The sequence below is a fragment of the Gossypium arboreum genome, chromosome 2, assembly GCF_025698485.1.
Source record: "Gossypium arboreum isolate Shixiya-1 chromosome 2, ASM2569848v2, whole genome shotgun sequence".
Classification (NCBI taxonomy): Eukaryota; Viridiplantae; Streptophyta; class Magnoliopsida; order Malvales; family Malvaceae; genus Gossypium; species Gossypium arboreum.
Window position 1 is genome coordinate 4134408 of NC_069071.1, and position 14351 is coordinate 4148758.

The 14351-nt window shown below is 32.9% G+C and overlaps 1 long non-coding RNA gene across 1 annotated transcript; it reads right to left on the reverse strand.

The window, feature by feature from the left end:
* Window positions 1-1059: 1059 nt before the first annotated feature.
* Window positions 1060-2098, reverse strand: LOC128283543 (uncharacterized). Its single transcript, XR_008273907.1, has 2 exons — window positions 1979-2098; window positions 1060-1332 (listed from the first exon to the last, which is right to left on the reverse strand). It is a non-coding gene; the product is annotated as an uncharacterized LOC128283543 (long non-coding RNA).
* Window positions 2099-14351: the final 12253 nt, after the last annotated feature.

The following is a 14351-nucleotide window of genomic DNA, read 5'->3' on the forward strand; positions in this document are numbered from 1 at the left end:
ACTGGTGGCTTTTCTCTTATCATTGTACCTGTGATTGGGGGAGCTTGAGCTACATGGGTAGCCTGAGAATCATGAAGGGGTGGAGGTCTAACTGCCGGATTCGTACGAACGAACTCGGCAAACAAATCATTTAAAGCTTGGAAGAAAGCTTCTCGAGTCACTCCTCCCTGATTAACTGTTACTGGCCTATTCTCAGATGGCGCTACCCTTCTGCGGGAGCAGGCGCATTACTTTCTACATCATCATCACCAGCTCACTCGGGATCCATTACAATAAAACAAAATATTTAAAAATCGTCAGGAGTCGTCACACTATCAAAATACAAGTATGGCATGTATAGCTAGACTTTTTCTCACACTAACTGTTCCGAAAACCGACTAAACCTGCTCTGATACCAATAAATGTAACACCCCCATACCCGAAACCGTCACCAGAGTCAAGCTTGAGGTGTTACTAAACTTAACTTACCTTTTAAACAACTCTAAATCACTTATTTTAATTTTTGGAATAAACTGTTTTCTGCGTCATGGTTGCTTAAAAATTTATTTCTCGAGTTTCAAAACTCAAAATTAAGATCCGTAAATTTTTCCTGAAACTAGACTCATATATCTATCTATTAATTTTTTTTATAATTTTTTTTACTTAGCCAATTAGTACAGTTTATTAGTTAAAGTTATCCCTGTTTCAGAATTCGACTACACTGGCCTCTACTTACTACGAACCACTTTTCTCTCTGTAAAAAATTCATATGACTATACCGCTTATTTCCATTAAAACTAGATTCAATAAAGATTTTAAACATATAAAGTACACCACCTAATTATTTTTGTAAAATTTATGGTGAATTTATAAAGTTGGAATAGGGGATCCAAAAATCGCTCTGGCCCTATTTCACTAAAACCCAGATATATTATAAAATACAAAACCTTTACCTGTTTTGATTATTCCATATGAAAATAGACACAATGAGCTTTAATTTCATATATTATTCACCATCAACCCATGTATCTACAATTTCTTGTGATTTTTCAAAATCACGTTATTTCCGATACTTGAATCTGTTTTTAAGTTACTTTCACATTTTTCATAGTTTTCATGTGATAGTTACTACTTAATCATACATACTATTAAACATGTATATCATCAGCCATTCTATTAGTTAATCACTAGAAAGTATTTACACATCATTCATTGATCATATCATATTAAAAGAAACCAAGTTCCTATACATGCCATACACAAAACGAAACGTTTAACTATACCAATGTGGTTTCTTCGATAGTGTGATCGGTCTCCGACATTTCCTTCGATCCCCGAGTGGCTTGATAAAAACTATAAGAAAAAGAAAATAAAGAGAGTAAGCACTAGGCTTAGTAAGCTTACAAGCAAATAAATTACAACATTCAACATGTTGAATAAATATACATAATGTCACCTAGCCTCATAAACTTCCTTTACTTCTCATTTTCTACCTTCTTCTTTACTCACTTACCTTCTTTCTTACCTGACCTTTCACTATTCATAAATATAATCTACCTTCCCTTTTTGCTGATAATTCACTGTAATTTAACGTGTACAATGACCCGTTGAACCACTCGGAATACTAAGGATACTAGGGTCGTTCCTGTCTATCAATATCCTGCCAATGCCATGTCTTCGACATGGACTTACATGAATTATTCCTGTCTCCAATGCTATATATATATATATATATATTATGGGCTTACATGGCTCATTCCTGTCTCCAAAGCCATATATCTGATATGGACTTACATGGCTCATTTTTGTCCTGTCCTGTCCTGTCAACCCCAATATCTTAACATTCCTAAGGTTCAAACGGGGCTTCCTGATGCTTTTTCTCTGTTACTTCGCCTTTAATTCGACTTTAAATATTCTCATAACATAAATATATAAATGCTGGAAATTGAAAATAATAATGTAAATAAAAGAATATTGTATTTATTTACTGTAAACTTACCTTGATACAAAATGTGACTAAACCTTACAATTTAGTCCTTTACTTTTTCTTTTCCTCGTTCTTCTTTGGATTCTTGATCTATAATATAAAATATTTCTACTCATTAGCATTTATTTGATTTCTATTTCACTTCACAATTGATGCTGTTCAAATTTCGAAATTGCACTTTTACCCTAAAATTTACAGTTTTTTTTACAATTTAGTCCCTGCTCAATTCACCCATCAATTGAACTAATTTTTTTCTAAATTAACACTTTTATTTTATCATTATAAACTATTTCACAACCTTTGATATTCTGAATTTCAACACCAACATCTAATTCACAATTTTGCTCACAATTAGGTCCTAAATTCCATTTTCTATCAAAATGACTTAATAAAACAACCTTAATATGAAATTAGAACTTCAATTTCATAATAATTCATCATAAACTACCCTTACTCAGCCAGGGTAACTTCCAATTTCACCCACCAAATCAAAAACTAATGAATTAGATGATTGGACCTAATTGTAAAAGTCACAAAACATAAAATTACTAAGAAATAGTAAAATTGAACTTACATGGTGCAAAAATATGAAAAACCAGCATAGGAGACCTGCTACGGTGTTTCTGGCTGAGAAAGATGAAGAAATGTCTAGATTTTCAATTACATCATTTTTTTAACTATTAACTTTTATGCTAATTCCAATTTTGTCCCTTGTTCACATTGTTTTCTTGCTTATTTCATACCCAAACCGTCCAGCCATTAACCTTTGGGTCTAATTGCTCTTTAAATCCATACTTAAGCTATTTGCTCACAATTTAACAAATTTTGAGCTATTTTCAGTTTAGTCCTTTTTAATTAATTAGCTATCCAAACATCAAAAATTTCTAACGAAACTTTAATACTAACTCAATGACACTTCATAAATATTTATAAAAATATTTATAGCTCGATTTTCAAATTTGAGGTCTCGATACCTCGTTTTTGACCCGTCTGACCTAATAAATTATTTTAATTCACTAATTTCACCATTTCACAAATTCTTCTAAATTCTTACTTGACTCATAAATATTAAGTTACTATCTTGTTCAATCTTATTTGTCCGATTTAGTGATCTCAAATCACCATTTTTGACACCACTGAAAATTAGGCCGTTACATTCTACCTCGAATTTGTGGTTTCGCAACCACTATTCCGTTTAGACCCTATTTCGGGATGTTACAATGCTGGTCTGGTGGTTAAGTGGAGTGTTAATATGCTGGAGGTCTTGAGTTCAAACACAGGGAGTTTATATTTTTGCTCGGTTATCAGATGGAATTTTGGTTGGTCTAAAACTCTGAGTGGTGGGTTAGTGGATGAGTAAAGTAAGGCATTTCCTGAATACCTATCAGAATATTATTTTATGTTTAATTTTTCCATAAACTGACGTTAGTTTTGCCTTTCTGCCGTTTTGTCTTTTTTTTTCCTTTCCCCAACCGAAATTCTCCTTTCTCTTTACTCTTCTTTTGCTACTTTGTTTTGGACGACAATCATACTCTCTCCCTCATCAGTGACACTTATTTGTGTAACTTCGGTAAGTTGTTTCTTATGGGTTGTAAATTATGATGCTAAGTTTTGATTGGGATTATTTATTCTAATAATTTGGCAGTATCATACCTCTAAGATCAAGACTTTTCTCGTACTGCTTAGTAGTAAACCAAATTTGAAGCGTTGGGGTAAGTTTCAATCGCTTCTTGATTGGGTAATTCGTTTGGGTTGCCTTTAATTCGACTGTAGGAACCCAAATTTACCAGGGCCCAAAAAAACCACTGACCAGCCCAAACAAAAATAAAAACGAAAGCCCAAATACAAAAATTACCCAACCATGGCCCAAACACAACCCAAAATCCCTAACCCAACCTCTATTGGCCCAATAAGCCCAAAACATTAAGCCAACTCAGAAACCCTAGGGTTTCTGAGCCTCCCTCACGCCGCAGCCACCACCCACGTGCCTCAGCGCGCACCCCGCCCGAGGATCGAGCCCTTGCAAGGAAGTGGAAACTCCCCTCGCCCGTTGACCCTCCATGGACTTGCAAACATGGCAAAGAAAGGAAAAAAGAAAAAGCTGTGCCAAAACAGTAGCAAACAATAGATTTTTGTATTCGGCTATATAGCCACAAACACAAAAAGATTGTAACAGACACGATTAGGCAATCAAAGAGCAAAAAAACGAGTAAAGGTTGATTTCTACGTTTCATTTTCTTTTCGTTTTTTCCTATATTTTTTTTTTATTTTTACATTTTATTTTTATCATAAATCTATTTTAAATAAAAGAGAAGAGAATAAAAACTCACCGAAATCGCCCCGTGACCGTTTCATCAGAGAGCTTTTCATCGTTGTAGCGCTTGGACCCAAAAGGGGGCATAAACCGTTCTCCTTTCGTCTTTGAGGGTCGAAGGCGTTTCGGCCTTCGAGCGCGCCTTGAAACGAGGCTAAAGACCCACCTTCACGCACCGTCAGCCATCGGATACAGTGGTGGTACGACGGATGGCGATTGGATGCCCCCTGGTCGGCCACGAAAAGAGAAGGGAGAGGGTTAGAGGAATTCAGTTTTTTTTTAAAGGGGGTGAATAAATGAATTTTTTGGTCAAAATTTTGGTATTTATAAGGGGACCATACGGCGTCGTTTTGAGCCCTGATTTTAGGTGCCAAAACGGCACAATTTAAACAAAACCGACCCTACCCGACCCATGATCCACTAGGATCCACGCGTTTTGGGAAGAATGGGGGTATTTATGTGCTTGGCCCTCCCATTTTTTCAACTGGTTTCAATCATATCCTCCTCGTTTGTCTTTATTTTCAATCCGACTCAGAAACTTTTTCTTCATTTTATTTTAGTCCTTGCTAGTGCTGCGCGTTTTGAAAGACTGGGGATATTTTCCCTTTTCATCCTCATTTTATTGCGCGCGTTTAATTTTAGTCCCTATTTCAATTTTTATCATTTGACTTATTACAATTTATACTTAAATTTTGTTTAAATTTTCATTTTAATCCCTTTGGTGGTTATTCATTCGCTCACCACTATTTAATATTTTAAATTTCATTTTAATCTCAGTTTATTCCTTTTACTTTATTTAAGCATAATTAAGTTTTTTTATTTAAATCTTTTATTTATTTATCCGTTTATTTGTTTATATATTCGTTATTCTTTTATTTTATTTGCTCGTTCATTCATCAACTTATATATATACATCATTCATTTGTATTTTTATCCTAGTTCCTACATTTATTTGTTTATTGTTCTTTCATTATTTATTTATTTATTTCCTTATTGATTATTTATGTTATTTATACTTCTATTATTGTCATTATTTTATTATCTGTCATTCTTATTTTATCACTATTTATTCCCTTATTTATTCCTTTTTTATACATACTCATTTAAACTCGGACTACTTACGTTATACTCTATATATCATTATCTCTATTGTTATCATTATTATTACGATTATATACTATTAATCTAATTTAGTTAATATTCATTATTATTTTTATAGATTGGGTTTATTTTTATTTCTATTATCTTTTTATCATATGTTTGTGTATATCTTCTATACCTTCAAATGTTACATTATTTATTTTATTATTATTATTATTGTCACTATTTTTGAACATATCATGTGTTTTAAACTACCATCAATTTTAAATATTTCACATATATTATCTTTTTAAATCATCATATGTAGTATTCATTTTGAAAATTTTATGTTTCTTTGTACTCTAAATTAGTATATACATATATACACATACTTTTTACTTAAACGGTTTTATACATTGTTTTATCTCAAATTTCTCTTTTACCTCATTTATTCTAAATTTTTTATACATCGTTTATGTTAAACCATCTTATATGTTTTAAGATTTATATGTTATTTTGTTATACTATTTTATATGTAAACAATTTCAAATTCTTTTATTATTTATCGTAAACCCTTTATCATTATTTACCTTAAGATTCTATATATATTACTTATATTAAATTATTTTACATACTTCTTACATATTATATATTTTCAAAATTATTTTTACATATTATTTATTTTAATTTTTTTTTCATATGTGATTTATTTTAAATCTTTGTATATATCATCTATTTTAAAGTTTCATGTGTAATACTTGGTTTAAATCATTTTATATGTCGTTTACTTTAAAATTCTTTTACATTATTATTTTAAAAAAAAACTAGTTTATATTTTTTATGTTATATATATATATATATATATATATATATATATATATATTTATATATATATTTTTTAAATTGAAAATCCATTTTAAAATCGGTTAAATCCCAACTCATTATGTTTAGATTTTAGATGATTATACTTTTATTATATTTTGTCTTATTTTTTCGTTTATTATACCCTTATATGTTTTATGTTCCAAATTCAATACTTTACATGTTATATTTATTTATTTGTTTACCATGTTATTTTATTTATCTATTCATTGTTTATGTTATTTATATATTATTTCTACTTCGAAATATGCATGCTCAATACTATATACGCTTAGCCTGCTCACCCATTCATTGAGTGGTCTATATGTTTCATATATGTATATATTAATTTGTAAGGCTTTGTCATTCCGATCGTGTCCAAACATTTTGATATTATTACCTTTTTATGGTGCATTTTCGTTTCATCATTTTAATTATTCAACGTGATTTATTTCTAAACGTATACCTCTTAAATACTTCATTAAAATTTTTAGATCCAAATTTAAAACAAAAGAAAATTTTGAAAATAAGGCCATGTTTCGCGTTTTGGAACATCAAGGAACCATGCCCTAACTTACGGGGTTTCGGTATTTTCGTTGGTCCTAAATTGCCAAATATCCTTTTGAGTTTTAAAATACATGGAATTCCAATTAAAATTGAAGACAACTTGCGCTCGGGAGTTCATGGTATCGTGTCCTAACTTACAGGGTATGATACTTCGATATCTCGAGACGAGGAAATCTTTGGCAATCATTTTTGATTTAATTCGAACGTTCTTTTGAAATCAACGCTACTAAAAAGGATTGTATTTTAAATTCATTCCCGATTTTCAATTTTTGACATTAAGACACTAACTAATCAGTTCGGTACCAATTTTAGGGCGTGTCGAGGGTGCTAATCCTTCCTCGCACGTAACCGACTCCCGAACTTGTTCTCTTGAATTTCGTAGACCAAAATACCATTTTAGTAAATTAAAATTGTTTTATTAAAACAAAGGTGATCCGATCACATCAAATAAAGGTCGGTGGTGACTCCCCGTTTTGATTTTCGTTTTCAAGCAAATCGATTCCCGTTTTCAAAAAAAAAGGTTTCGACATCGACGATTGAGTGTTTAACTGAGTTAAATGTTGATCAAATATATGTTCTAGAGTGCTCGGGATTGTTTAGGCTGCAAAAATGATACAGGTGTGTACTCGAAAATACAAAAAAAAAAAGAGAATCGGTGAAAGCCGAAAAACGATTCTGTCGACGCCACACAGGTGTATGGTCGCCCGTGTGGTAGGCCGTGTGGCAGTACACGAGCGTGTGATTGACGAGCCAGGTCGTGTGCACAAGACACGACCGTGTGATGGCCGGTAAAGCTGTGTACGAGACACAGGCTCGACCAATTGGGCCATGTAGGCCACACAGGCATGTGGGCCCATACTGGTGAACCATACGGGCATGTGAGATTTTTGGGCCAGGTCGTGTGATCCACATGGCCAAGGCCAATTTAGGCCATGTGATCCACACAGCCAAGGCCAATTCAGGCCGTGTGGGCCCATACGAGCAAACCACATGGGTGTGTGAGCCCATTTTTTTGGAAAACTCTGTAAGGTTCCACGGGTCGCCCAAGTCGACTAAGACCTGTTATAGGTTCGGTAAGCATTACTTAGACCCCTAATTTCGTGATCTGATTATGTGATATGTATGAATTAAGCATGTGATACTTAGCATGTAAATCTGAACTGTTTGAGTAATTTGATAGGCTGCATTTTAGTATGTCATTTATGCATGTTGCATTGTATCGGGCTTGGGTTGATGTTAGATTGGAGGAAGTATTCTGAAAGGCTTTAAGTCTGATATCTGGCAGCTCAGCTGTAATTATCTGATTATGTGCTGCATTTCAGTATAGCCTAGTGTGTAGGGATTGGGGGGTTAATTTTATCCCCACATGGTGTGTAGGGTTGAACGGAGATGGTCTGTAGAGGTTGGTGGGTAGGACTTTAATGATCTGTTCTGCATCTGTATCTGAATGGCCTTAAGCCCAGACTGGTTCTGTAATGGGCTCCGGCCCTAGACTGTATTATGATGTATGTTTGAATACATGTTTTATTTGTGAGGATTACACACTGAGTTTGCGAAAACTCACCCCTTTCTATTTTATCTGTTCAGGTAATCCCCAGTAGTAGATGGATCGGAGCAGTGGAGGACTCACCACACGGTTTTCCACTTGGACTATTTTCTGTTTACTTATGATTTAATTTATATTTGGGAAAAATTTGTTGTAATTAAGGCCTTTACGGATTTTTGCTTAATTTGAGATTTTACAATTTTTTACGGTTTTTACTGCTAGTAGTAGGAAAACTCGGGTTTTTAATAGAATTAAATGTTTTACGAAACTACCACGCATACGAAATGGTTTTAAAAGCTTCCACAAAGTTCAACGTTTGAAAATGGTTAACGATTGAAAACAAATGACGCGTTTTAGAAGATAGCATAAGATAATGAAAAGAGGTACCTACGGAGAAATGGTCTTCACGTCATTACGATTTCTAAAGCACTATCATAGGACATCGCTAGATTCAGCAATAACGTCTAGACTGGGTTTGAGGTGTTACATCCAGTTTTTCGCCTATTAATTATAAACTCATGTAGTCACGAAGTCATTCCACTATAGTATCATGATTGATAGACTTGTCTATGGGTCAGACAGGTGGCCCAACCCGGAGACCCTCCCAAAAAGTGGTAAGGTTTGGGTAAAAATATAGGCCCGAAAAATGGGTTTAGACAAAAAATAATGCCAGTTTTCTAAACGGGCTAAGCTTCGGGTAAGCTTTTTTTGGCTCGAGCCTGGCCTGGCTCAAATTTACAAAAAATAAAATGTTATTTTTTTTTGTTTTTTTTTCATTATTTTGCTATCATTTTGTTATTACATTGCTACTATTTTGTTGTTATTGTTTGGATATTATATAATTCTTATTTTATTATTAATTTTACTATTATTTTAAAAGTATTTACTTACTAGGTTGCACTTATATTAATATTATTTAAGTATATTTTTAAAAAAATCATTTGTTGGGAAACATTTATTTTAATATTTTTAGTGCATTTGATGTATTATATTTTTAAATATTATTTTATATAAAAATAGTAATATAAAAAATTTTAATAAGGGCGAGCTAGGCCGAGTTCGGTTTTAGTATTTTTATTCGGGTCGGGAATGGAAAAATTTTAGGCTCATTTTTCAAGTCAGGTCGGGCTCAAGCCTAAATTTTTTACTTGGCCCGACCTGACACATGGACAACTCTAGTGATTGAGTTCTCCCAAATTACATACCATTATGGAAGCTACTCGATCAGTACTCATTCAATGACCTTGTCATAAGCGTGTTCCCCTCATAGGATATCATTATCTCTTTAAGATAAATACATTCTCCTAATATGATAATATTTTATCTCATGATAACCATTACATTTTTCTTAATGAAAAGCCAATTACTATCATATAGTAATTAAGTCATTCATCACAAAGACAAACAACTCACAGCTACGTTTACTTTTCATCTATTATGTAAAGTCAATGAGAGGATATCATTATCCATGTAGTAAGTTATGAATTCCACTATTGTGAATGATGTTACATATTGTAGAAGTCGTATACTTAACGCATCAGCTTTCGATTTTTTATCTATTTGAACTCAGGATTTTACTCATATTAAAATATACGAGTCACACATGCATAGTCCATCATCCACTCAAGATTAAGGTATTCCGTACTATGAACGTCACAAGTTAATAAATCCACAAACGGATTTAGGATCTATTCTTTTTGGGTCTTGTTCAATGTACTGTCAGTGCAGTTAGTCACATCTATATCTCTATCTTCTACAAGTCATCCGCTCCAATGTCCAAGACAGAGTCTCTCCCTAATTAGACTTGATAGACAACATATTAGTCTTTCAATCAGTTTGTTTATTTCCGTTTAGACTAAGGACATATTTAGATTCATCTACTAATATAAGCTGTCTTTTTGTATTACAATCCAACCACATAATACTGCTTAATATTATTTAAATATTAGATAATTAATGAACTAATATTTGCTTCTTTTTTTCTTTATATGAAAAAAATACATAAGAATAATATTCAAATAGCATTAATTTAATTCATGAATAATTTTATTAAACCAATCATGCGAAAAAATACAAGTGTACATAGATAAAAATATTACACTTAAAAAACTAAATCAAACAATTTGATAGGCTCCGGGAAAATTAGTTATTTGTGAAAAAAGAAACGTGTGATTTTGCTTAAACCAAATTCCATTTCTTGGGGGCATATCATTCGTCATTGACAGATAAATTTAGATATGGATAAGGTCAAGACAATCAAGGAATGGTTTATTCCGAAGAATGTCAGTGAATTGCATTCCTTCTTGAGTTGAGCTAATTATTATAAAAGATTTGTTAAAGGTTAATCTTAAAAGTAACGACCCTCATTAACTTAGTAAAGAAAGGGGAATAATGAGCCTGGTCAAATGAATGTCAATAAGCTTTTGGTGGACTAAAATATGTGATAATGAAGGATCTGGTGCTAGCACTCCCAGATATTGAGTGCCCCTTCGAAGTTCAGATAGATGCTTCAGACTTTGCCATTAGAGGGGTATTGCTACAAGAAAAACACCCTATTGCATTTGAAAGCAGGAAGTTGAGTGAGACTGAAAGGAGATACACGACCCAAAATAAAGAACTACTAACTATGATTCATTGTTTGAGGGCATGGCAGCAGTACTTGCTAAGGTCTAAGTTTGTTATCAAGAACGACAACACAGTAGTTATCCATTTCCTGACACAACCGAAGTTATCTACCAAGCAAGCTATATGGCAAGAGTTTCTAGCTGAGTTTGACTTTCATTTTGATCACAAATTAGGAAAAAAAACAATCAAGTAGTTGATGCTTTGAGTTATAAAGCAAAGTTAGCAACATTAAGGAGAATTGTCCCAATGTTTGAAACTAAGGTGACGGTCCATATCCAAAAAGCTACTGAAGAGATTTTGAAGAAAAACCTTTAAGCGATTGCTATTATGAAGTTCGTAAAAAAAGAGAAGTCTCAATACTTTGTATAGAAAACGAGACTCTCATAACAAAGAGGCCACGTTTATATGTACGGAAGACCGGAGACTTGAGATAGAGGTTGATGCAAGGGTGCCACGACACACATTGGGTTGGTCATCCTAGTTGGCAACATACTACAACATTACTCAAACAGGGGTATTATTGGCTACGTATGTCGGAGGATACGATGGCCTACACAAAAACTTGCCTCATTTACCAACAAGACAAAGTAGATAAACAACAAATAACGAGCTTGTTGGAATCATTGTCAGTCCACTCACGACCGTGGGAAAGTATTTCTCTTGACTTCATCTTTGGCCTAGAAAAAGTGGGTAATTTCGTTGAAATCCTAATGGTAATTAACCATTTCTCCAAATATGCAACATTTATCCCAGTGCCAAAATGCTACACTATAGAATAAAAAGATTAGTGATATTCAAGCTTGTGGTCAAGTATTGAAGGGTGCTACAAAGTCTCATATTAGATAGGGATACGCAATTCACTAGAAGTTTTTGGAGAGAACTCTTTAAGATTTTAAGTTCTCACTTAAACATTTCATCCATTTATCCTCCATAAACTGATGAGCAGATAGAACGATTTAATGGGCTACTAGAAGAATACTTGAGGCACTTTGTACAAGCAAATCAAATAAATTGGCCTTCATTGTTAGATGTCGCTTGATTTTGCTTTAATGCTAGGAAAAGCTCAACCACCAATAAGAGTCCATTCGAAATCATGTCTGAACAACAACCGAGAATGCCTCACATTGCAATCGAGCCTTACCCAGGGAAAAACCCTCAAGCCTTCAATCTTACGAAAGAATGGAAGCGTAACAAAGAAATTACTTGAGCCTAACTCGAAAGAGCCTCTAAAAGAATGAAGAAATAAGCTTACAAAGGTTGAAGAACATGCCACTTCAATGTAGGAGATAAAATGTTCAAATTAGTGTTCGAACATCTCAGATTCTTGAGGAAGCAAGACCGTCGTCTAGCGAGAAAAAAATGAAGGGCTGCTGACAGTTATAGCCAAAGTGGGAAACACTTCATACAAAATTGAATTGCCCAAGTAAATGAAGGTGCACCTTGTATTCCATGTCAGCAACTTGAAACCTTACCATCCAAATCTTAATGACTTAAGTTGAAATGAATCCACCAGAGCAAAATCAATACAAGACTTCCATAAAAAAGACGACTTGTAGAGATCTAAGCTGAAAGAATGATCGTAGTCTTAAGAAAACACCCCGAAGAGTAATTGGTCAAATGGGAGGGTTTAGGTCAAGAGAAAATCAATTAGGAGAGAGAACACTACTTGGAAGGCTTCTGGTGAAAGATTGAAGAATTCTTCACAACAAAGTCAATGAAGACTTCGGCAGATTAAGTGGAGAAAGTGTCATGATACAACCTTGTAGGGTCATGACAGGGTAGAATGCTAAAGGCCCACCCATGTATAGAGGCCATGGCAAAAGGTAGATCTTTTGTATTTAGGAAAATGTCTTTATTGCAGATATCTTTATGTTTCCTAGTAGCGTTCCTATAAAACATTTTAGCACCTTTATAGGGGATGGACAGTCAACAATTGTTAGGCTGAGCCACTAGTTAAGGTATGTACTTGGTCACCATTGAGGGTTTGCCCCTACAACCCATTGATGGTGTGGATAAGTGAGTCCTTTTATAACTCATTGTAATGTTTTTAATATAATAAAGTCATTTTTTCCTTTGGGAAAATGTGAGGTAATGTGAGGGCATCCGCTATGCCCCATAGGGATGAATTGTGTCTTGAGGCTAACTTGTGGCATGCTTGTCTTAACAAACTATCGAGATTGTTGGTTAACTTTAGTGGAAGCGTCCATCCAAGTAACTCATAGGCTTGCAACCTAGTGAACAAAGTTGAGTATGTGACACCATGCCAACATCGTTATTAGATTAATATTCTACTCAACATTTCCATTAAAGAGTAACGATTTGACTTTTTTTTATATGTTAATAGTCAAATTTAGCTAAAAAAAGAATGATAATAAAATTAACAAAAATTGTAAACTTTGAGAACTAAATTTATCACTTTCATTATCTTATGCATTTTTAAATAATAAACTTAAAAAACGGAACCCAAAAGAAAAAAAAACTTAGAAAATATTTGTATAGTGGGAGATTCATTGATTTTATCATTTTATATGCTTTCTTTTTAAACAACCTTTCCCTATAGTAGTATAAAACTTAAATACAAGGGTGAAATAAAAAAATTAGGGAGGTGAAATTAAATTGTATATTTTTACGATTATAAAATGAAAATTTACCATTTTAATATCGAATATCTTTATAATTTTTAAAGGATTAAATCAAATTTTATCATTTTAAGGGGGCCAAAGTGTAATTTTACCTTTGTTAATTTAAATTTTTTTATAAATTTTAAAGGGGCCTAAATGAAAATTTTTCATTTTAGGAGGTTAGGTCCCCTGTCAGCCCCCTTGACTACACCCCTGCTTAAATATACATTTGATCCTTCAATTTGACATTTTCTCTCAAATTAGTATTATGATTTTTTTTTTCTCAACTTGATACCCAAAATTTTTTTTCGTCCACAATTCCGATACATTTTTGTAATGCTATTAAATTTAAAACAAAGGACACCTTGTGACACATACATATTATAGTGATGACATCATAATGATATCATCATTTGAAAACTATAAAATTTAAAAATCTAGAAATTTAAAAAACTATAAATAAAAATTCCAAAAATAAATATATACATCTAAATTTTAAAGTTCTAAATATATATAAATTAGAAAAAAATCTACAAAGCATCTCTAAACCCATAAATATCAACCCCTAAAAAAAATTCAACAATTATCTTCTTTCCACCATCATCTTCTTATTCAATTTAGTTAAAAAATTGTAAAGCTAAGAGCCTTCACCCTTACAATTTAATTTAACCAACCATCCACCCTCACTATCCCTACTCTCATAAATCAATTTGGATTTATTTTCCAAAAAAGAATCTTTTAAAAAAAAAAAACCCACAAAGTTGTAAATTG